A 26,218-nucleotide genomic window follows, 5' to 3' on the forward strand; every position below is an offset into this window, starting at 1 on the left:
GATTTTTCCTATCATGTAAGGATTTTGAGAAGTGATACAAAACATAATATTCTGCTATAATTCTAAAAACTCATATATGAACTTTTTCTGAAACAGTATATTCTGAATTTTCCACTGAAATAACATAAATTGCTGATCTACACATATGCAAGCATTAATTATGCAAATTCCACACAGTGAATCATTCGGCTGACCATGTACGGAGCATACCATATCTCCTGGGCAGGGGAGGAATCAAAAGACAATACTGACATACTTAGAGCATGGCTGAATGGATCACGACCTTCAATGCCATTCGCTGTCCCAATGATATGGAGAGAGCAGAGAGATCATGTAACAGATTGCTACTTCTGCCTTACAAATGTAACAGGATATTCAGCAAAGAACTAGAAATCAAAAGAATATCCTAATCTTCCTTCAGCCATAAGACCAGTGCCACACGATGGAAGTCTTCCTGTTCCAAAGCCATCCAAAGTATGGACAATGGAGGACGATGAAGATGAATGTCAGTGGAAAATGAAACTGCTGCAGACCCAGACTTTGAGCCTTCTACATCTAATCCACATCTGTTCAGTCAAGCTGATCTGAGTGACTTGGTCAGAGATTTGAAATTGTCAAAGAGGCAAGCAGAATTATTGGGATCAAGGCTACAAGAACGGAATCTCTTATTACCAGTAACAAGAGTTTCTGTTTTTTGCAGTCGTCAAGAAGACCTTAACCAATTTTTCAACCATGTCGACAGTTTAACCTTTTGCAATGACGTCTTGGGGTTGCTTGGTGCTCTTGGATGCGAACAGGAACCATTCATTGACTCATCAGTTTTAAGTCTGAAGGCTGTTTTACTACACAACGGAAATACTTATCCTTCTATACCTATTGGACATGCCGTACACATGAAAGAAACGTATGAGAATATGGAGTTACTGTTGACCCACATTAATTATAGAAATTATAACTGGAACATATATCATGATCTAAAAGTTGTTGCACTTGTTCTTGTGCTGCAGCTTGGATATACCAAGTATTGTTATTTTATTTGTGAGTGGGACAGTCATGCATGTGAAATGCACTATTTCAGAAAGGCCACTCCGTGAAAACCTGGTTGCTGGATAGAAGAATTTTAAACATAATCCTCTCGTTGATCCAGCAAAGATATTTCTCCCTCCTTTGCATATTAAGCTTGGGCTTATGAAGAATTTTGTCAAAGCAATGAACAAAGAATCGTAAGCTTTTTCTAACTTGCGACAGAAATTTCCAAGAATAAGTGATGCAAAGATTAAAGAAGGTATTTTTATTGGCCCACAGATCAGAGATATGATGAATGAAAGTAGCTTTGGTGGTCTTTTGCAAGGTGCTGAACAAGTGGCACGGAGAGCCTCTAAGTTGTGACCTTCAACTTCCTTGGCAACAGAAGGGCACCGAACTTTGTACAACTTGTGGACAACATGCTCACAGCATAACATTTGATGAAATGCAATATGTCACTAAAAATGCATTTTCTAAATTCTCACTTGGACTTTTTTCCAGCCAATCTTGGTGCCGTTAGCGATGAACTCGGTGAAAGATTTCACCAAGACATTGCGCTGATGGAGAAAAGGTACCAGGAAAAGTGAAGTACGCTAATTCTGGCTGACTCTTGCAGGAATGTTTTTCGAGAAGCATCTGACACGGATTATAAACGAAAGTCGTCTGCAAAACACTTTTGAACAATTGCTTTTGCTACTGACATCGATGCACATGTATGTAGTGTCTCGGACGTCATAAAATAGACTAAACTGTTGTTTCTTAAAAACCTTACGTGATACAGACTTTTGGAGCACATATTCGTGTTCAGAGTATCAAAATATGTAAGATACAATAACATTTTCTTAGGGGACAAAAACTTCCCTGAAATTTGTTGCGCAGTGAATCAATATTTGTACAGAGCATTGTGGCACATGCTACAATGCATTTTTACTAGGAACCTTTTATTGCTGTAAACAGGTATGCAAATCCCCACAATTGTGCGCTAAGGCTATGTTCACACATTGCGTTTTTGCTGTTTTTTAATGCAAATTCTAAGCTGGTTTTACAGTACAGCAAAGTCTATGAGATTTCAAAAATCCCATTCACACAAAATGTTTTTTTTTTCCTGACTGACATGGAAAGCCACTACGTTTTTGCAAAACTGCAGCTTGTCACTGCTTTCAGTGTTTTTTTCAGCATTTTTGAAATATTTTTTTCACCCATAGGAAATAATGGGTAAGTGAAAAAATGCAGCAAAAACACACCAAAAATGCAGATATCAGGTTTTTCTGCATTTTTGGTGCAAAACTCTTGCATCTTGATTTTTTCTTTGGGGGGGGACTAAATGTTATCGGTCTGCACAAGAGACAACAAAAATGTAGTAAAACCTGTAAAACCTTTAGTTCCAAGAGAACAGGTTTTGCCTGCTAGAAAAAAATGCAAAACTGTGCAGTGTGAACACAGACTTAAAGAAGAAATACAGCATATCCTCTACACTTCCCTGGTGGTTTGCCGTGATCGTATAGTGGTTAGTACTCTGCGTTGTGGCCGCAGCAACCTCGGTTCGAATCCGAGTCACGGCAGGAGTGAAAGTCTCCTAACATGGCAAGCGGGGAAGATTTTGTTTGATGTTTTTATTTTTGTTTCCTATTTTCATGAAAATAAGACCTTCCACATACACAAGAATACTTATTATACGGTTTATAGAATTTACAGATGGAACAATGGAAACTGTTCTTTTTTTACCTTTTGGTGCCAGAAGTCACCATTACACAGTGACCCCTAGAGGCAGAATATATTTTTACAAGCTCTGATAATATGTCAGCATGTCTCCTGGTCTATTGTATAACTTGCTGTAACATAAAATGACTGACACTACATAATGAAATAAGTTGCAAAAAATGCTTGCATGCCTGAAAAAAATAAAGAAAAGTAAAAAATGTGTGTGTGTATATGCACATGGAAAGGTTTTATATTATCCTTTATTTATTTTTTTTAAAGCATATAAACAATTTTTTACAAGATAAGAAAAGATGGACTTATTTTATTATATATATTTTATATATAATATTTTATTTTATTAATAAAATATATATATATATATAGATATATATATATTTTATTAATATATATATATCTATATATATTATATATAGATATACATATAGATCCATTCTTCATGAGAAAAGGTTATTATTTACGTGGATAAAGAAAATAGTGAATGGAAATAGATAGTGCAGAAAGGCAGCAATGTCTTAAAAAAACACATATAGCAGTGAAAGAGTTAAATTCGGCCTCCTCCGTCTTTCTGTTTGCTATGTACAGTAACAGAGCAATTGACTAAAATTCTCACAAAATGCATAAGGATCTCTATTTATGGGAATTACAGGAGAAACGCTTAATATAAAAACACTTCCCCACTTGCCGTGTTAGGAGACTTTCACTCCTGCCGTGACTCGGATTCGAACCGAGGTTGCTGCGGCCACAACGCAGAGTACTAACCACTATACGATCACGGCGAACCACCAGGGAACTCTGCTAAGCCCTCCGTACAGAAGCTGATAGAGCAGACGTCACAGCACAGAGAGGACTAGTGCGCCACCATGTGGATCGCCTGCAGACTTACATGTTCTGTCCTTGAGTTTTTCATGTAGTAAGCTCGAATGGAAGATTTGCTACATTTTGCTCAACCAAAAATAATACATAATTGCTTGTAAATATATCGGAAGTATACGTAGATCCCATGGGTGGGCTATGCACAGGCATGAGGCTTCTAGTTCTGGGGCTTCAGAAGTAAGTTAGCCTTAAGTTTAAGCTTGCACAGCGACATGTTTCACACGACAGTAATTCTCACAGCAAAACCATTAGTGGAATTGTCCGCGACTTACGGCCAGGATTCTATACTAGAGATTTGATTTTGCTGCCAAGTGACAGACAAGGGAAAAGCAAGTCGCACATCAGGTGTAACGGACATTGCCGTGTGTTGCATGTGACTTGCGACTAGTGATGAGCGATTATACTCGTTACTCGAGATTTCCGAGCATGCTCGGGAGTCCTCCTAGCAAATAGGCAATCCCAACATGTATTCAGGCTGTCTAGGAGCTGTAAATCATGCAGCTGCGGTGACACAAACTAAATCTCCAAGCATGCTAAAATACTCGAAGGACACCCGAACATACTCGGGAAAACCCGAGCAACAAGCATACTCGCTCATCACTACCAGCTATTGATAATCCAACCTGGAAACCTATACAACTGTCGCAATGCTACATCATAGGAAATCATTGCATCCAGCGTTGCAATCTGTTGTAAGCTACATGTCGCCGCGTAGCCCCAACCTAAGTGGTCCATTGTGAGCAGTGACAATCAGGAGGATTGCTACATTCTTACTATCAGCAATGCTAGGAGAGGTTTAGCTGGGGGTGTATGCAGAGGCTGAATGATTGGAAAATTGTAATTATGTCTTTCAAATGGTTATGACATAGCCTATGTGCACACGTTTAGTAATTACAGCAGATTTTTCTGCTGTAAAAACGTGAGCACTGGCATGAAAAACGCTGCAGAAAATACCCATGTTTTTCTAACTTTTTTTACGCGTTTTTACTTTACTCTTTCTTCCCATTCATTTGAATAGGTGAAAAACACTCCAAAACGCTGTAAGAATCTACCAAGCTATAGATGTGAAAAAATGCTTTGAAGGTTCAAATCTACAAAGGAAAATAAATCAGCATGTTCGCAAGTTTTCAGAAATCTCATTCACTTTGCTGCTACAGTAAAATTCTGCGTTTTTTTTTTCCAGGGCAAAAATGTTCTACTAAATCAGGGCAAAAAAGGAATGTATGTATACTACTTAATCAAAATTGCAACTATACTTTGCCGTACTATTTTCTTTATTAGGCCGGCATCACACTACCATAGAATACGGACGAATGCTATGCGAGAAAACATCGCATAGCACTCAGCCCAGTGTTAATCTATGGGGCAGCTCCCATCACCGTATTTTTTCCTAGGCGTATTCTACGTGCAAGTAAAATCGCAGCATGCTGCAATTGTATGCGTATTTCGGCCAAGTCTTGCCAATGCAAACCTATGGGTGCGAGAAAAAAATTGGACACCACACGCACCATGTGAGTGCTGTCTGATGTTTATGCACCAGTGTCCTTTGAAAAGCTAGCAATTAATGTGCGGTGTACAGTAAAATCACACTGACATGTTAGAATAGGATAGAATAGATACAGTATATACACATAGAATACATATATAGATGTCAGTGACACAGACATATATTTATATATATATATATGTGTGTGTATGTATTTATATTGCATAGAGAGACAGATAGAAGAAAAACTGGTAATTCATCTGCTGTGTTCTGTAAAATCTCTGCAGGAGCCAACAGAATAGAAGAGATGGATTACATACAGTAAATACAAAGAGAAGAGGTAGATATATAGATGTCAGTGACAAATACAATTAGTACAGTGTGTGCAAATTACTGTACATGTATTTAATCAATAAATGATCATTTTAAAAAAAAATTGCATGGGCTCCCCCGCAATTTTCTAAACCAGCAGAGGGAAAGCTGACAACTGGGGCACATGTTTATAGCCTGGGAAGGGGGTAATGCCCATGGAGCTTCCCAGGCTATTAATATCAGCTCACAACTGTATACTTAGCCTTTACTGGCTATTAAAAATTGTGTGGGGTCCCCCTATAAGTAATAACCAGCAAAAGCTATGCAGACAGCTGCAGGCTTATATTAATAGCCTAGGAAAGGGCCATGGATACTGGCCCCCCTGACTAAAAACATCAGCTCACAGCCGCCCCAGAAAAGGTGCATCTCTAAAGGCCTCTTTACATTTAGCAATGCTCCAGCGATCCCGACAACGATGCGACCCGGTCAGGATCACTGGTGCATCGTTAAATGGTCGCTAGTAAGCTGCCACACAGGCAGATCTCAAAGCGATGCAGCAGCGATACAGCGGTCGTTACTCACCTTTCAGACGCCGCGATCCTGACGTCCTTCCGTCCGCGTCCACGAATCGCTCGTTGGCGCCAGCAGGAAGCCCAGCAGGAAGCGCCCGACGAGAAATTGAGCTGCGTGAACTTGTGCAATCAACGACAGACAGCGGGGGAGCCGGTCGGAGGTAAGTATCACACATAGCGATATCGCTAGCGATATCGCTGCTGCGTCACCAAATCGGTGATGCTTTAGCGATATTGCTATGTGTAAAAACCCCTTAAGAGACCACTTTCAAATGTTCAGTTTGTCTGATTTTTCTCTTTATAGTTATATTTTTGAGTAAAATGTAAATTGTTCTTTCAGTCTATAAATTTCTGAAAACATGTCACCGAATTTCCAAGCAATAAATTTTGTATTTTTTTTCTGACAAAGAAAAATGGTCAAAATAAAAAAATAATGCTAACAAAACAAGCTTATAATCATTTAGAAACAAGAATGCCAATGTTTTAACTCAGGAAGAGTTCTAAAATCAATATTTTGTGGAATAACCATGATTATAAAAACAGCTTTCATGCGTCTTAGCATGCTTGCCACCAGTCTTTCACACTGCTTCTGGTGCAAAAATTAAAGCAGTTCTTTGTTTGATGGCTTGTGACTATCCATCATCCTCGATTACATTCCAGAGGTTTTCAATGGGGCTCAGGTCTGGAAAATGGGCTGCCCACGACAGGGTTTTGATGTGGTGGTCGCTTAACCCCTTTTCGACCTGTGACGCCACATAGGCATCATGAAAGTCGGTGCCAATCTGTCCTGTGACGCCTATGTGGTGTCATGTCAAGATCACTTTCCTGCGGGTCGGATGACAGGGGTCACTGAAGTGTCACCCAACCCGCAGGTACAGGAGGGCCTGTACATGACCCCCGAGGGGGGGATTGCCCCCCGTGGCTACGATTGCTCTGAGCAATTGTAGTATTTCACCAATGAAACGGTGAAATATTACAATCCAGCCATGGCCGATGCTGCATTATCATTGGCCATGGCTGGTGACCATGATCTGCTGCCACCACCGACTGACGACCGCGATCTGCCACCACCGTCAGTATTTTCCTCTCCCCAGTCCTGTCCTCCGCTCCCCTCTTCTGCCCTCCACTCCCTCGCTGTCAGTTTCCACCCCCTCCCCCTGGTACCACCCGGTGTCGCTCCCAATGTCCCTCCATCTCCAGGCCTTCCTCCATGGGCACCGCCATCTTCTTCCGGTTAAAAAATGACGGGCACATGCGCAGTGCGCCTGCCAAGATCTGCCGGCCAGCACCTGGCAGATTCCATTCATACATTCCAGGAACATTTTAATCACTGTGATAGACCGTATCACAGTGATCAAAATAAAAAAAAATAGTAAATAAACCCCCCTTTATCACCCCCTTAGATAGTGAAAAATAATAAAATAAAAAATTTATTTATTTTCATTTTTCCTTTAGGGTTAGGGTTATGGTTAGAATTAGGGTTAGTGTTGGAATTAGGGTTAGGGTTGGAATTAGGGTTGGGGTTGCAATTAGGGTTAGGGTTGGAATTAGGGTTAGGGTTCAAAATAGGGTAAGGGTTGGGGTTAGGGTAAAGATTGTAATTAGAGTTAGGGTTGGGATTAAGCTTGTGGTTAGGGTTATGGTTAGGGATGGGATTATAGTTAGGGGTGTATTGGGGTTGGGGTTATGGTTAGGGTTGAGATTAGGGTTAGGGGTGTGTCTGGGTTAGGGTTGGAGTTAGAATTGAGGGGTTTCCACTGTTTAGGTACATCAGGGGCTCGCAAACGCAACATGGCGCCACCATTGATTCCAGCCAATTTTGCGTTCAAAAAGTCAAATAGTGCTCCCTCCCTTCTGACCCCCGACATGTGCCCAAACAGTGGTGTACCACAACATATGGGGCATCAGGAAAAATTGCACAACAATTTTAGTGGTATAATTTCTCCTGTTACCCTTGGGAAAATAAAAAAATGGGGGCTAAAAAATCATTTTTGTGGAAAAAATGATTTTTTTTTTCACAGCTCTGCATTACAAACTTCTGTGAAGCACTTAGGGGTTCAAAGTGCTCACCGCACATCTAGATAAGCTCCTTGGGGGTCTAGTTTCCAAAATAAGGTCACTTGTGAGAGATTTCTACTGTTTAGGCACATCAAGGGCTCTGCAAATGCAACATGACACCTGCAGACCATTCCATCAAAGTCTGCATTCCAAAACGGTAATACTTCCCTTTCAAGCCCCGACGTGTGCCCAAACAGTGGTTCCTCCCCACATTTGCGGTACTAGGGTACTCAGGACAAATTGGACAACAACTTTTAGGGTCCAATTTTTCCTCTTACCCTTGTGAAAATAAAAAATTGCGGGCTAAAAATCATTTTTGTGGAAAAAATATTATTTTTTATTTTCACAGCTCTGCGCTATAAACTTTAGTGAAACACTTGGGGGTTGAAAGTTCTCACAACACATCTAGATAAGTTCCTTGGAGGGTCTAGTTTCCAAAATGGGGTCACGTGGGGGAGCTCCAATATTTAAGCACACAGGGGCTCTCCATACGCGACATGGTGTCCGCTAACGATTGGAGCTAATTATCCATTCAATAAGTCAAATGGCGCTCCTTCCCTTCCGAGCCCTGCCAGACGCCCACACAGTGGTTTATGACCACATATGAGGTATCCATGTACTCAGGAGAAATTTCCCAACAAATTTTAGGATCCATTTTATCCTGTTGCCCATGTGAAAATGAAAAAAATTGATGCTAAAGGAACATTTTTGTTGGAAAAATTAAAATGTCCATTTTTTTTTCCACGTTTTAGTTCCTGTGAAGCACCTGAAGGGTTAATAATCTTCTTGAATGTAGTTTTGAGTAGCTTGAGGGGTGCAGTTTTAAGAATGGTGTCACTTTTGGGTATTTTCTGCCATATAGACCAATCAAAGTGACTTCAAATGTGAGGTGGTCCCTAAAAAAATGGTTTTGTAAATTTTGTTGGAAAAATGAGAAATCGCTGGTGAAATTTTAACCCTTATAACTTCCTAACAAAAAAAAAATTTGTTTCCAAAATTGTGCTGATGTAAAGTAGACATGTGGGAAATGTTATTTAGTAACTATTTTGTGACACATAACTATCTGGTTTAACAGAATAATGACAGGTGTTCACTTTCTGGCCTACCTCTGGTTACTAGTGAAGGTAGTGGAGCTGGTTATATTGACAGAGGGGTCGTGAGTTCTCTTTCCGGGCTCGCTCTGGTGGTTACAGGAGGTATTGAAGCTGATCTAATTAACAGAGGCCTGCCACCTGATAATGAGGAGGACGATTGTTCAATCTGGAGTTTCTGACTGGATTTAAGACAGCCGACTCCCTCTATCCCTGCTGGTGATTTTTTCCTGCCTCCTGAGGTCTTAGTTTCCAGCTCAGTCCCTGCATGTTCAAGCTAAGTGTTGTTTTGCTATTGTTCACATTTGATTTGGTTTTGTCTATTCAGTTTTGTGTTGTCAGCCAGCTCCAGCTGGGGCTGTGCTGAATTTCCATCCTTATGTTACTGCTAGTGCCAGTTTGTTTTTGTCCCTTGTTAGATTGGCCTCTTTTTGCTCTGCTTTCAGAATGTGCCAGAGTGCTGATATAGTGGGCGAAGTCGAGTGACTTCAGTATTTTTCTATCAGACGCGTTGGACATTTTTTGCAGGGTTTTTTTGCGTGATTGCAGACAGTGTCTTTCCTTTCCTGACCTGTCTAGTTAGTGTGTGCCCCATCGTTTGCTCAGCCTATTTTCCTACTTGTGTTTGTGTTTTCATCTTATCTCACCGACAATATATGTTTGGGGGCTATCTATTCCTTTGGGGTCTGCTCTGGGGAAGTTTAGATTTCCCCTTTCTTGCTTTAGGCTTATTCAGTTCTCCGACTGTGTCGAGGCGTCTAGAATCATCGTAGGTACGCTCCACGGCTACTGCTAGTTGTGTGGATAGGATCAGGGGTCTGCAATCCGCTTAGTTACCCACCTCTCTGGCTTTCTGTGGCTTAGCTTGGTCTTGCTTTCCTCCTTGGTGACCCAATCATAACTGACAGGGGTATGAGGCAAATATTTTTTCAGCATGATTTCAACAAACTGTGGCCACTGAGGGTTGTAAATGATGATGAGTCTGATTTTGGCTCTTAATTTCTTTCTCCTCCACTTTGCTGTTGTAAAGCAATTCGTCCCTGGGGGTGTTTTTTGCTTTTTCATAGCCACTGCAAATTTGAATTTTACTATACCCTCTGTTTCTAAATCTTCTGCTAAATTCCTTAGATTGTCTTTCAAATGAAAAATTGACCTGTGGGTATATCGCTTATGGTGGATGGATGGTGTGAAGAAGACACATGCAGAAGTGTATTTGTGGCACTAGGCTTCCTATAAACATCATTAGAAATGTCAACATTGGATAAGGTGTTGACTTGGATGAATAAAAAGTCCAGCTTTTTTCCTGCTTTGTACGTGAGTTTGATATTTTTGTCATTATCATTAAGTATAGCCATCATGAGCCATCATGAGGTCAAGATCTGATTTAGCACCATCCCAAATAACCACACATCATCAATATAGTGCATCCAATGGAGTGTTTTCTCAACACATTATATTGTGTTAATTTCTTCTTCCCACACCCCTAAAAGGCGGTTGGTGTATAATGGTGTGCAAGATGCCCCCATGGCCATTCCTTTTCATTGAAGAGAGATCTGTTTGTTGAAAATAAAGTAATTGTGTGTTAATAAACTCCAGAAGGATAAGCAGGAACTCAATCAGCTGTGGTTCAATGATACTATTCCTAAGGAACTAAGCAAGTGCTGCCAAGCCAAAGGAGTGCCTGATGGAGGTATACAGTGACTCTACATCTGCTGTACCCATGAGCATGTTTTCAATCAGGTGCATGCAATCTAACCTGTGCAGTGCTGCTGTGGTGTTGTTGATGTATAAGGGTAGAGTCACCACCAGAGGTTTAAGAAAGTGGTTTAGTGTGTCACAAACCACCTCGCATAGGCCATCGTTTGCTGCTAAAATGGGTCTACCAGGAGAGTTGAGTGGATCCTTATGGATTTTTGAGATGAGGTAGAAAGTAGGTAAGTGGGGATTTTGTGTCCGGATCATCTCAAGCATCTGTTTGGATATGATCTTCTGATCCCGCCATTTCCAGGAAGGAGACCAGTTCTGCTTGAAAGATAGTAAGGGGGTTAGAGGGTAATCTTTTGTAACATTTGGTGTCACTTAACAATTTTTTGGCCTGCATCTCATACATCTCATTCAGCCATATTACTAAATTGCACTTTGATCTGCTGGTATAAATAAAACATCATTCCAACTCTGGAGTTCCCTATTTGCAGTATGTTGGTCTCCATTCAGGTTCTGCGTCCGATTTTTGGCGGCAGACAGCGTGCTGCTAGTAACCCTGTAGTGACAGAAACATTATTAGGAGGCTGGCTGCTACTAGAAATTGGGGGGGTGCAGCTCCTGTCAAGCTGAATTGCAAGTGTTCTAAAGGTAATAGAACTGTGCTGTACTCATCTTTATAGATTATGAGGACAGAGGTAGGGAGCTCTCTCTCTCCTTCGATCGGCAACCCCGAGACGTCATCGTGGAGGCCCAATCTTTGCAATGGTGAATCAAGGTTATCATGATGACATCCGGGTCACCAGGCTAGCAAGCTGCTAAACCATGCCCAGTGCATGGTCTAACAAGCTTATGTGTCAGTGCAAAACTGACAGTTATAAAGCATTGCAATGCTGGTGCACTGTAATGCCTTATAGCTGCGATCAGGCACATGAAAGTGAAAGTCCTATAGAGGGAATAAGTAAAAAAAAGAGAGAAAAAAACAGTAAAAATATTTATTTTTCAATTGCAAAATATATATAAACACATATATATATATATATATATATATATATATATATATATACAGTATAAATATATATATATATATATATATATATATATAAAACACGTTTGGTATCGCTGCGTCCGGAAAACCCCACCCCATAGAACTGTCCCACTAGTTAATCACTTCAAAGAACACCATAAAAATAAAAAAAATTTACACCTGGGTTTCCATGTAAATCTCTGAAATACATGATTCAGATGGATCCCCCGATGGAATATTCCCTATAATGAGGCAGATAGAGGCACTGTGGATGCAATCTAGTCTATGACCCGACAGCGTCCGTCTTTTTAGGCATGCATAAAAGCACGGTCAACCACAGTTTTTTTCAATTATGAAAAAGAGACCACTGAACAGAGGCCAAATGGAGTCCAGAGTAGCTCTGCTGCCTCATTATAGTAAATGGATCCCTTGGAGGTTTCATCTGAATCAAATCGTTTGGAGATTTATATGGAAACCCCAAAGTAAGTGCTCAGTGTAGAGCACTGGAAAAATGTGATCCAAAGCAAGTTCCTAACGGAAATATAGGGGGCTTCCTCGTTAGGCTATGTTCACATGTTGCAAAAACCTGCTCTAAAGAAGCTGCAGAAAGAAAGCAGGTTTTGCTTGTTTTTTCATGCATTTTTTGCAGCGTTTTTTCCCAAGTTTTGCCGTGTGGCTAACCGGTACTGTGCAAACACATATGGGGTATTTCCACATTCAGCAAAAATTGTGGGACAAATTTTGGTGCCATTTTTACCCATTTCCCCGTGTGAAAATGTAAAATCTGGAGCTAAAACAAAATTTGGGTTGCTAAAAATGTAATTATTTTTTCTTCACTGCCCAATGGTATAAAATTCTGTGACACACCTGAACATGATCACTGCAAACCTAGATGAATTCATTGAGAGGTGTAGTTTGTAAAACAAGATCACTTATGGTGGTTTCCTATGTTCGATCACCTCAGAGGCTCTGCAAATGTGACATGGCACCCACCATCCATTCCAGCAAAATCTTCGAACCCCAATATGGCGCTTCTTCCCTTCTGAGCTTTGCACTACCTCAAAAGTAGTTTTTGACCACGTATGGGGCATCGGTGTAATCAGGAGAAATTGCACAACAAATTTTTTGGTCCATTTTCTTTTGCTATCCTTGTGAAACAAGATTTTTGTGCAAAAAATAAAATGTTTTCATTTTCACAGTTCAACATTGTAAAATTATGTGAAGCACCTGTGGGTTCAAGGTGCTCACCACATGTCTAGATAAATTTCTTAAGGAGTCTAGTTTCCAAAATGGGTTCACTCATGGGGTTCTACTGTTTAGGCACATCAGGGGCTCTCCAGAAGCGACATGACACCTACAGACCATTCCATCAAAGTTTACATTCCAAAATGTCCCTCCTTCCTTTCTGAGCCCTGCCATGAACCCAAACAGTAATTTTTCCCCATATATGGGGTATCCGGGCACTCAGGAGAAATTGCACAACAAATTTCGGGGTCAATTTTTCTTCTGTTACCCTTCTGAAAATAATCAAATGTGACTAAATGAATATTTGTATGGGAAAAATTTGATTTTTCATTTTCATGGCTCTACGATATAAAAGTCTGTGAAACACTTGGGGGTCCAAGGTGCTCACCACACATCTAGATACATTCCTTGAGGGGTATAATTTTTAAAATAGAGTTACTTGTGTTGGGTTTTCACTGTTTAAGAAGATTAGGGGGGTCTCCAAACATGACATGGTGTACGCTGTTGATTGCAGACATTTTTGTGTTCAAAAAGTCATACAGTGCTGCTTCCCTTCCAAGCCCGGCCATGCACCCAAATAGTAGTGTTCCCCCACATATGGGGTATCTGCGAGCTCAGGAGAAATTGCACAACAAATTTTAGAGTTTATTTTCTTTTAAAATAAATAAAACTTATGAAAAAAATAAATAAAATGTTATGTTTTTCCTTCCACGCTGCATTAATTTATGTGAAACACCTGAAATGTTAATACACAACTTGAATGTGATTTGGAGGACTATGAGAGGTGCAGTTTTAAGAATGGAGTCACTTTTGGGTATTTTCTGTCATATAGGCCCCTCAAAGTCGCTTCAAATGTGAGGTGGTCCCTAAAAAAAAGGTTTTTGCAAATTTTGTTGAGAAATTGCTGATCAACTTTTAGCCCTTCTAACTTACAAACAAAAAATACATAATATAGATGTAAAGTAGACATGTGGGAGATGTTATTTATTAACTAATTTGTGTGATATAACTCTCTGGTTTAAACCCTTCATGACCCGGCCTATTTTGACCTTAATGACCTGGCCATTTTTTGCAATTCTGACCAGTGTTCCTTTATGAGGTAATAACTCAGGAACGCTTCAACGGATTCTAGCAATTCTTGTAACGTTTTTTCGTGACACATTGGGCTTCATGTTAGTGGTAAATTTAGGTCGATAATTTTTGCGTTTATTTGTGAAAAAAATGGGAATTTGGCAAAAATTTAGAAAATTTTGCAATTTTCAAATTTTAAATTTGTATTCTGTTAAACCAGAGAGTTATGTGACAAAAATAGTTAATAAATAACATTTCCCACATGTCTACTTTACATCTGCACAATTTTGGAAACAATTTTTTTGTTAGGGTTAAAATTTGACCAGCGTTTTCTCATTTTTACAACAAAATTTACAAAACCATTTTTTTTAGGGATCACCTCACATTTGAAGTCACTTTGAGGGGTCTATATGGCAGAAAATACCCAAAAGTGACACCATTCTAAAAACAGCACCCCTCAAGGTGCTCAAAACCACATTCAAGAAGATTATTAACCCTTCAGGTGCTTCACAGGAACTAAAGTAACGTGGAAGGAAAAAATGGACATTTTAATTTTTCCAACAAAAATTTTTTTTAGCATCAATTTTTTTCATTTTCACATGGGTAACAGGATAAAATGGATGCTAAAATTGGTTGGGCAATTTCTCCTGAGCACACCGATACCTCATATGTGGTCATAAACCACTGTTTGGGTGCACGGCAGGGCTCAGAAGGGAAGGAGCGCCATATGACTTTTTGAATGGAAAATATGCTGGAATATTTAGCAGTTGCCATGTTGCGTTTGGAGAGTCCCTGTGTGTTTAAACATTGGAGCTCCCCAACAAGTGACCCCATTTTGGAAACTAGACCCTCCAGGGAACTTATCTAGAAACAGGGTCTGTTCCTTTTGATTGGCGGCAAGCAAATGTGGTACCAATATTCAAAAAGGGGTGTAAAAGGGAACCGGAAACTATAGGCCGGTAAGCTTAACATCTGTTGAGGGTAAAATTTTTGAAGGGTTTCTAAGGGACACCATTATGGAATATCTCAATGTTAATAAATGTTTAACTCCATATCAACATGGATTTATGAAGGATCGCTCCTGTCAAACTAACCTGATCAGCTTCTATGAGGATGTAAGCTCTCAAATGGACAAAGGAGAATCATTGGATGTCATTTATCTCGACTTCCCTAAAGCATTTGACACTGTCCCACATAAAAGATTGGTAAGTAAGATGAGAAAGCTTGGGCTAGGGGAAAATGTGTGTAGATGGGTAGGTAGCTGTCTTAGTGATAGAGAACAAAGAGTGGTTATTAATGGGGCATACTCAGATTGGGCCAGGGATACTAGTGGGGTACCACAGGGTTCTGTATTGGGCCCCCTACTATTTAATATATTTATTAATGATCTAGTGGATGGTTTACACAGTAAAATATCAGTATTTGCAGATGATACAAAGCTATGTAAGGTAGTTAACACAAAGGAAGGTAAGGTAGTTTGCAACTACAGACAGATTTGAGTAAATTGGAGAATTGGGCTGAAAAATGGCAAATGAGGTTTAACACAGATAAGTGTAAGGTTATGCACATCGGAAGGAGAAACAGATGCTACAATTACTTACTAAATGGGAAACTGCTGGGGAAATCAGACATGGAAAAAGACTTAGGCATCTTAGTCAATAAGAAGCTAAATTGGAGTGCCCAGTGTCAGGCAGCTGCCACCAAAGCAAATAAGGTCATGGGATGCATTAGAAGAGGTCTGGGGACACGACAATAAAACATAATTCTCCCTCTGTACAAATCACTCGTCAGACCACACTTGGAGTATTGTGTGCAATTTTGGACGCCGGTGCTCAAGAAAGACATTACTGAACTTGAAAGGGTTCAAAGGCAGGCTACTAAAATGATAAATGGAGTTGGTTCACTACAATACCAAGAAAGGTTATCAAAATTAGGTCTATTTACAATAGAAAAGAGAAGACTTAGGGGAGACCTAATATATATGTACAAGTATATCAGAGGGCAATACAGAGATCTCGCCAATGAACTGTTTGTACCAAGGACTGTGACAAGAACAAGGGGGCATTCTCTTCGTTTGGAGGAAAGACAATTTCTTCACCAGCATAGAAGAGGGTTCTTCACGGTAAGAGCAGTGAAGCTCTGGAATTCTCTTCCTGAGGAAGGCCAACTCACTGAATGAATTTAAGAAAGGAATGGATGCTTTTCTTGTGAGTAACAGTATAGAAGGTTACGAATAACATAATACTATAGGTAGATGGTTGACCCAGCTTAGGGGAAGGAATTTTTTTCCCTATGGAGTAAATTGGCTTCTACTCTGTGGGTTTTTTGCCTTCCCCAGGATCAACAATGCAGAACAGCTGCACTAAAAATAGGCTGAACTAGATGGACATAAGGTCTTCCTTCAGCCTTCAAAACTATGTTCTATGCATAGTGAGCACTTTGAACCCCCAGGTGCTTCACAAATTGATCCGTAAAAAAAAGTACTTTTTTTCACAAAAATTTTCTTTTACCCTCAGTTTTTTCATTTTCACATGGGCAACAGGATAAACTGGATCCTAAAATTTGTTGGGCAATTTCTCCTGAGTATACCGATACCTCATATGTGGTCATAAACCACTTTTTGGGTGCACAGCAGGGCCTGGAAGGGAAGGAGCGCCATTTGACTTTTCAAATGGAAAATTATCTCCAATCGCTAGCAGATACCATGCCGCGTTTGGAGAGACCTTGCATGCCTAAACATTGGAGCTCCCCCACGTGACCCCATTTTGGAAACTAGACCCCCCCAGTGAACTTATCTAGATGTGTGGTGAGCATTTTGAACCCCCAAGTGCTTCACAGAAGTTTATAACGCAGAGCAGTGAAAATAAAAAATCATTTTTTTTCCTCAAAAATTATTTTTTAGCCTGCTATTTTTAATTTTCACAAGGCTAACAGGAGAAATTGGACCACAAAAGTTGTTATGCAATTTGTTCTGAGTACACCAATACCCCATATGTGGGAAGAACCACTGTTTGGGCGCATGGGAGAGCTCAGAAGGGAAGGAGCGCCATTTTAGAATGCAGACTTTCATGGAATGTTCTGCGGGTGTCATGTTGCATTTGCAGAGCACCTGATGTGCCTAAACAGTGGAAACCCCCACAAGTGACAGCATTTTGGAAACTAGACCACCCAAGGAACTTATCTAGATGTGTGGTGAGCACTTTGAACCCCAAAGTGCTTCACAGAAGTTTATAACACAGAGCCATGAAAATAAAAAATCATTTTTTTCCTCAAAAATTATTTTTTAGCCCGCTATTTTTCATTTTCCCAAGGGTAACAGGATAAAATGAACTGCAAAAGTTGTTGTCCAGTTTGTCCCGAGTACACTGGTACCCCATATGTGGGGGGGACCACTGTTTGAGTGCACGGCAGGGCTCAGAATGGAAGGAGCGCCATTTGACTTTTTGAATGGAAAATTAGCTCCAATCGTTAGCGGATGCCATGTCGTGTTTGGAGAGCCCCTGTGGGCCTAAACTTTGGAGCTCCCCACAAATGACCCCATTTTGGAAACTAGACCCATTAAGGAACTTATCTAGATGTATGGTGAGCACTTTGAACCCCCAGGTGCTTCACAGAAGTTTATAACGCAGAGCCGTGAAAACAAAAATAATTTTTTTCCTCAAAAAATGATTTTTAGCCCACAATTTTTTATTTTCACAAGGGTAACAGGATAAATTGGACCCCAAAAGTTGTTTTCCCGTTTGTCCTGAGTATGCTGGTACCCCATATGTGGTGGGGACCACTGTTTGGGCAAACGTCGGGGCACGGAAGGGAAGATGTGACGTTTTGCAATGCCAACTTGATGGAATGGTCTGCTGGCGTCATGTTACGTTTGCAGAGCCCCTGATGTGCCTAAACAGTAGAAAACCCCCACAAGTGACAGCATTTTGAAAACTAGACCACTCAAGGAACTTAGATGTGTGGTGAGCACTTTGAACCCCCAAGTGCTTCACAGAAGTTTATAGCGCAGAGACGTGAAAAAAAATCATTTTTTTCCACAAAAATAATTTTTTTAGCCCCCAATTTTTCATTTTCCCAAGGGTAACAGGAGAAATTACACCTCCAAACTTGTTGTGCAATTTTTCCTGAGTACACTGATACCCCATATGTGGGGGTAAATCACTGTTTGGGCACACGTCGGGGCTCAGAATGGAGGGAGAACTGTTTGACTTTTTGAACGCAAAATAGGCTGGAATAAATGGTGGTGCCATGGCGCCATGTCGCGTTTGGAGACCCCGTGATGTGCCTAAACAGTGGAAACCACTCAATTCTAACTCCAATCCTAACCCCAACACATCCCTAATCCTAATCCCAACCCTAATCATAACCCTGACCACAACCCTAAACTCAACACACCCCTAACCCTAACATCGGAAGGTGGGGGGAGCGGATAGAAGAGGGGGAGAAGATGATGACGGCGGCGGCACATTGCCGCCGTCAGCCGGGGGCCGATCGTCCCCGTCTGTCGGTGGGGGGGTCGGATCTCGGTCTCCAGCCATGGCCGATGCTATTGCAGCATTGGCCATGGCTGAATTGTAATATTTCACCAAATTTCATTGGTGAAATATTACAATCACTCTGATTGGCTGTTTCACTTTTAACAGCTAATCAGAGCAATCGTAGCCGTGGGGGGGGGCTAAGCCTCCCCCCTGGGGTGAAGCACAAAGGGTCCTGTGCCTGCGGGTCGGGTGACCTTTCAGTGACCCTGGTCACCCAACCCGCAGGAACGCAATCCCCCCATGACACAGCATATGCGTCACAGGTCAAATTGGTACCGACTTTCATGATGCATACACTGTGTCACAGGTCGTGAAGGGGTTAAGGACATAAAAAACCTTTTCAACCTTTTCTCCAAATCTGCAATACTTTCACAAATAAATGCAAATCATATCAAACAAATGTTACACATTCATGACGTACAATATGTCATGATAAAACAGAATCAGTGGGATCCATTGAAGCGTTCAGGTGTTATAAACTCATAAAAAAACACTGGTCAGAATTGTAAAACTTGGTTTGCTTATGAAGGTGAAAACAGGCTTGGGGCAATGGGGTTAAATCACAAAAAAATATTTCAGGTCAGGTTATCAGACCATAGAAAAAGGCGCAATATTGGTATGTCATTATACCTAAAAATTACCATGTCAACCAATAATTATTTTCAGGTAGAGATTATAGAAAAATAAATATCAGTTCACCCAGGAGCAATCTTGAATCATGCACTAGCAAGTTCACATGTTATTGCTAGGGCAGACCTGGGCAAAGTACAAGCTGTTGACCACATGCGGTATTTTAGCTGCTCCTATCCAGACTGCTGACCAAGATAGCCAATGAGCTGGAAACTGTCATGAAAACTGAGTCATTTGTAAGACTGCATAGTACAGTCGAAATGCGTCGACTGGGTCATGTCTACCATGTAAATTTTTCTTTTGTATGCACTATACTTTCTTTTGAAAAATAAAAAGAAAAGGAAAATCCAGTACTGTTGAACCGGACTCTAATTTTTTCTGTTATCCTTAATGTGAGGCCAGGGCGAGGCCAGTGGCTGAGCCCCAGGTAGATGAGCATAGAGCAACTGGGTGAGCTGGAATTTTATAAGAGCTGGAAACTGTGGTGGGTGTGCTGTACCATGTGGCCACAATCCACTCAGCATCTCAATTTCACCAATATCTGCAGCCTAAAACGCAGGTCACCCACTGTGCCTAAGTACACTCGAAAGGCTGGAACAGAACATTGGTGAAAAGAGGTTATGTGAGTAGATTTTTTTTGTAATTGTCAGTACTTGGTGGGTGTAAGGACATCATACTGTGTGGGGACATTAAACTGCATGGATGGCAGTGTGGAAACATTATAGTGCTTTCAGCTCCTTCCAAAGATTTTCTATTGGTTTCAAGATTGGAGATTGGCTAGGCCACTCCAGGACCTTGAAATGCTTATTACGGAGCCACTCCTTAGCTACACTGGCTGTGTGTTTCAGGTCATTGTCATTCTTGAAGACCCAGTAACGACCCATCTTCAATGCTCTTACTGAGGGAAGGAGGTTGCTGGACAAAATCTAATGATACATGACCACATCCATCCTCCCTTCATTACGGTGCAGTCGTCCTATCCCTTTTGCAGAAAAGCACTCCCAAAGTATGATGATTCCACCACCATGCTTCACAGTTGGGACAGTGCTCTTGGGATTGTGCTCATCCTTCTTCTTTCTCCAAACATGACGAGTGGAGTTGATATCAAAAAGTTCTATTTTAGTTTCATCTGACCATATGACCTTCACCCATGCCTCCTCTGGATCATCCAGATGGTTATTGGTAAACTTCAAATAGGCCTGGTCATGTGCTGGCGTGAGCAGTGTGACCTTGTGTGCCCTGCAGGATTCTAATCCATGACGGCGTAGTGTGCTACTAACAGTAATGTTTGAGACTGTGGTCTCAGCTCTCTTCAGGTCATTGACCAGGTCCTCCTGTGTAGTTCTGGGCTGAATCCTGACCTTTCCATAATCATCCTTACCGGAGAAGGTGAGATCTTGCATTGAGCCCCAGACCAAAGAAAATTGTCAGTCATCTTGTATTCCTTCCATTTTCTAATAATTGTGCCAACAGTTGTTGCCTTCTCACCAAACTGCCTATTTTCCTGTAGCCCATACCTGATTTGTACAGGTCTACAATTTTGTCCCAAGTGCTCTTAGACTGCTCTTTGGTCTTGGCCATGTTGGCGTGTGATTGAGTGTGTGGACAGGTGTCTTTTACACAGGTAAAGAGTTCAGACAGGTGCAATTAATACAGGTAATGAGTGCAGAGTAGGAGGGCTTCTTAAAGAAAAACTAACAGGTCTGTGAGAAACAGAATTCTTGCTGGTTGGTTGGTGAGCAAATACTTGTCTAATGCAATAAAATGCAATTTAATTATATAATAATCATACAATGTGATTTTCTGGATTTTTTTAAGATTCTTTCTCTCACAGTTGAAGTGTAGCTATGATAATAATTACCTCTCCATTCTTTGTAGGTAGGAAAACTTTCAAAATTGACCATGTATCAAATACTTCTTTTCTCCACTGAATTACCCCCATCCTGTGTCCATTCTAGTATATATGTCACTCATCCTGGACACATCCTGGTATATATGTCCTCTATTTTAATGTATATCGTGGGCCAATCTTGGGCCCATCCTGGTATATATGTCTCCCACCCTGTGCTCATCAAAGCATCTGTCTCTCCCTTCCTGGTATATATGTCCCTCATCCTGGTATATATGTCCCACATCTTGGGCCCATCCTGATATATATGTTCTCTGATCTACCATTGTTCTTTAACAAAATAAAAAACAAGCATTTCTACTCGCTTTCCTTAGCTCCCACGACATGCGTTGTCCTCCTCCTTCAGCATGCAAGCAACGGGAAGCGCATGATGTCACTGCCATGCGTTGCCAGTGACATGTATGCCAATGTAAGCTGCCGGCCTCTCATTAGCCTGCAGGTTGTATTGCGGTGCAGAAATTCGATGGGTCTCTGCGCCACAATGCATTTCAATTGAATGTGCGTCTTCAGATGCACATCCAGCTGAAATTTGCGCTGGGGTCGGCGGGCACCCCACTCACACTCTCCCGGCTACTGTGATTGTTATGCCCCTAGAGCTACGTGGGTATAGCACTCTGCATGGGGTGTTATGTGGGGACCTCGTTTGACATGGGAGGCTATGTAAGGAGATCATGCTGTGTAAGTAGAGATGAGTGACTTTGCCTTTTTTAGGGTCGAGTCGGGTTTCATGAAACCCCACTTTTTCAAAAGTCGGGTCGAACAAAGTCATCCGACTATAGGGAAAAGTCGGAGGCCGACTGAAACACGAAACCCAATGCAAGTCAATGGGGAAGCAAAGTCGGCAGGGAGTGGAGGACAGTAAACACACCTACAGTGCCCATTTCAATGCCAAAAACATCAATTCTGATTACTGAAGCTTGTCAACCTTTATTTACTTCATAATAATAGTTACGCATTGAAAACTGGGGGTTATTTGGCTAAAGTTGTGAGGGGGTTGGACTGGCTCCAGGTTTTCGTGTGCCCTGGGCCAAAGATTGTCAGTGCGCCCCTTTAACACAATCCCTCCTCCTCCTCCTGTTCCTCCTCCTCTGCTGCAGATGCCAGATCCTTAATGTGCGTCAAACTTTGCATGAGCAGATGCATAAGTGGGAAGCTTATGATGGCGCCGTCTGTGCTTACCAGCCGTGTGCATTCCTCAAAACACTGAAGGACTTTACAGAGGTCTTTCAGCTTTGACCACTGCACACCCGACAATTCCATGTCTTCCCTCAAACTGCCTGCCCATGTATCCTCCCACAAATGCATTACAGCCTGCCTCTGTTTGCACAGCCTCTCAACCATGTGCAGGGTGGAGTTCCAACTTGTTGCAACGTCTATGATTAGGCGGTGCTTGGGGAGTTGGAGCAATCGCTGCAGCTTCTGCATACGACTGGAGTGTACGGCCGAGCGACGGATGTGCGAGCACAGTCTTCGCACTTTATGGAGCAGTGATGTTAACTCCGGATAATTATTAAGGAAGAACTGCACCACCAGGTTCAAAGTGTGAGCCAGGCAAGGTATAAGTGTGAGTTTTGCACGGGCTATGGCTGCCACAAAATTACGGCCGTTATCACTGACTACCTTGCCTGGCTCAAGATGTAGACTGCCCATCCATGACTCAGTTTGTCGCTGCAAGTAATCGGCCAGTACCTCCGCGGTGTGTCTGTTGTCGCCCAAAGACATCATCTTTAACACAGCCTGCTGACGCTCACCACTAGCTGTTCGATAGTGGGACACCTCGTGTGCAACACTGCCAGCTTCGGATGGAGTGCTCGTGCGACTGCGCTCTGTGGACGAGCTTTCGATTATGAAGGAGGAGGGTCGAAAGCCTACAGCCAACTGTTTCCTATACCGTGGGCTAGGCAGCTCTGTTCCATCACCGCTGTCCCATGGAGCCTGCATCCACCACATTAACCCAGTGCGCAGTGATGGACATATAACGGCCCTGGCCATGCCTACTGGTCCATGCATCTGTTGTGAGGTACACCTTTCCACTCACTGACTGTTTTAGTGCATGGACAAAGCGGTCTTTCACATGCAGGTGGAGGGCAGGGATGTCTTTTCGAGAAAAGAAGTGCCGACTGGGTAGGTCATAGCATGGGACAGCATAGGCCATGAGCTCGTGGAAAGCTTCGCTTTCAACCAAACGGTAGGGCATCATCTCTAATGAGATTAGTTTGGCAATGTAGGCATTCAAGCACAGTGTACACGGATGAGAGGATGAGTACTTTCTTGTCTTACTCAGAGTGTCTGGTAGGGTGAGCTGGACTGGAGAGTTGCATATGGGGGAAGTAGCGGTGGACCGAACGGAGTGAGAGGGGGTTGGTGATGGTATTGGTGGTGATGGCCTAGATTCAGTGTTGTGTTGCAAAACCATTGTGATTCCCTGAGTGCTTTGGCCTTGCGACGACACCTCCACATTTAGTGCTGGTGGTGTGCTTAACAGGGGCCTTACAGTGGGGGAAGCGATGGAGCGTTGCTGGCTACCTTCAGTCGGAGCAGGTGCACATGTGCTTCCTGAGATTTTGTAGTCCATCCACGCTTGCAAGTGCATGTTGATTAAATGTCTAAGCATGCAACTGGTATTCAAATTTCTGAGTTGTTTACCTCGGCTAAAGGTCCTTCCGCACTTCTTACAGGTAACCTTTGCCTCATCAGTAGGATTTTGGACAAAGAAGTGCCACACTGCACTCTTCCTACTATGGTATACATTTTCTGGCCTTGCAGGCTGTGCTAAGTTGACCGTCTGGCCAAGCTGTCCTGCAACTCTTTTAGCTTTTGTTCCATGTTTCTGGACAGCTACGGGCCTGCCAGATAACCGCTGCTGCAATGTCAATGCCTGCTGCGGATCCTTCTCCTTATCTGAAATATTGCCAGCACCACCCTCCTCCCCCAATGGGTGCCAATCCAGGTCAAGAACTGGGTCATCCATCACCTCCTCTTCAAAGTCATTTGCACCTTCCTCTTTACCTTCCTCTGTGTCACCATGTAAGGTGGTATAGTATGCGGGAAGGGGCACCTGAGTTTCATCAGGGTCAGATTCTGACTCAGTAGACTGCGAGGGCAATGTAGTGCTCTGGGTCAATGTACCAGCAGAATCATCTAGCAGTGGCTGTGCATCAGTGCACTCCATGTCAGATTCATCTTGGACTGGGGAATTCAGGCATGGTATGTGAAAAGGGCTCCATAGAGTAGTCTGAAGTGTGGGCTGCCGCATCCTTAACTTTTGGTGGGGGTGAAGGACACAAGGAAAGGTGTTTTTCCTGACCAGAATCCTGCACTGACGACTCCATGCTTGCAGGTTTCGAACGTTCAGAAGAGGAGGCAATAGAGCTGGTGGCTGTTTCGGCAATGTGTGCCAAAACCTGTTCCTGATTCTCCGGCTTTAAAAGCGGCTTTCCTACTCCAAGAAAAGGCAACCTTACAGGCCTTCTTGGGCCAGACGATGACACAGGCTCAACACCTCCTGCCTTAGCTGCTATTGTGCTTTTGCCAGAACCAGCCGATGCACCACCACCACCAGTACCAGCTGCGGCCCCCTGCCCACGTCCACGGACTCTTCCACCACACTTCCGCATGTTTGGGAAAATGTACCAAAAATACCAGCAGAGAGATGGTACTGTATGAGGAGCGTCCAGCTGTGTAAGGTGTATTAAAAAAATAAAGCTACGTATATATTTTGTTAGTCACAGACGCTCTCCCAGTATGTATTTGACCATAATCCAACAAGCAGATATACGGAACTGTATCAGAAGTGTACAGCTGTTTGCGTTTTTTGTGTAACTAACAATCTCCGTATATGTATTTACGGAGTGTCACACACACACGCTGACTCTGTATAGATGTGACTGTAATGTGAACGGCAGATATACAATACTGTTTGAGAATCGAACAGCTCTATACGGTGTCTGTATGAAAAATTGTCAATCTCTGTCTATTTTTATACGGAGTGACACACGCTGTCTCTGTCTAGTTCTGACCATCATCAAACAGCAGATATACGAAACTGTTTGAAAAGCGGACAGCTCTATAAGGTGTAGGTCTGGAAAAATGGAAAATCTCCTCAGCTTGTTTTTCCAGCGTCACACCCACATAGCTTCTATTTGTCCGTGATACCAGCCGGTACACGGTAGTGTGTGAGGAGCGTACACTGCTATATGGTGTCTGTATGGAAAATTGTCAATCTCCGTCTATTTGTATACGGACTGACACACGCTGTCTCTGTCTAGTTTTGACCGTCATCAAACAGCAGACATACAAAACTGTTTGAAAAGCGGACAGCTCTATAAGGTGTAGGTCTGGAAAAATGTAAAATCTCCTCGGCTTGTTTTTCCAGAGTCACACCCAGATAGCTTCTATTTGTCCGTGATACCAGCCGTAACACGGTAGTGTGTGAGGAGCGTACACCGCTATACGGTGTGTGAAAAAATGAACGCTTGGTAACTCACAGTCACCAGAACAAAATAATAAAAGTTGGTGTGCTTTGAAAAAAGCAGTTTGAACAGCAGTGTGCATACAGCAATGCAGCTATCAGGTAGCCTTAAAAGGCAGCCTAATCACCACCAACGCTGCTGCACACAACAAAAATCCTCCCCTTTCACTGCACACTAACTTTAAAGTGAAAGGCGCTATGAGCAGAAGCAATTTTTTTTTCTTCTTCCCTGCCTAATTCTCTCCCTATTCAGAATCAGCAGCAGCACCTCTCCCTATTCTAAGATCGGCAGAAGTAAGATACCCACTGTGATGCCACACAAAGCCAGTCAATCACTTCAATGCCCTTCTCTAAGATGGTGGTGACCGATGCCCATGTCATCGCGTTGCCCACAGTGTGCGTTTTCCATCATTGGCTAAGAAAAGGCGCTGGAAGCATTACTTGAAACGCGACTTTGGCGCTCTGATCGGCGACCTCATGGCCGAC

The 26,218-nt window shown here is 42.2% G+C and overlaps 2 non-coding genes across 2 annotated transcripts; one reads left to right on the plus strand and one right to left on the minus strand.

Annotated features, from left to right (window-relative positions):
* Positions 1-2,516: 2,516 nt before the first annotated feature.
* TRNAH-GUG (transfer RNA histidin (anticodon GUG)) lies at positions 2,517-2,588 on the plus strand. The gene has a single exon. It is a non-coding gene; the product is annotated as a tRNA-His (tRNA).
* Positions 2,589-3,452: 864 nt separating this feature from the next.
* On the minus strand, positions 3,453-3,524 carry TRNAH-GUG (transfer RNA histidin (anticodon GUG)). The gene has a single exon. It is a non-coding gene; the product is annotated as a tRNA-His (tRNA).
* Positions 3,525-26,218: the final 22,694 nt, after the last annotated feature.

The sequence above is a fragment of the Dendrobates tinctorius genome, unplaced genomic scaffold, assembly GCF_039654945.1.
Source record: "Dendrobates tinctorius isolate UK_male_01 unplaced genomic scaffold, ASM3965494v1 ptg000031l, whole genome shotgun sequence".
Taxonomy (NCBI): Eukaryota; Metazoa; Chordata; class Amphibia; order Anura; family Dendrobatidae; genus Dendrobates; species Dendrobates tinctorius.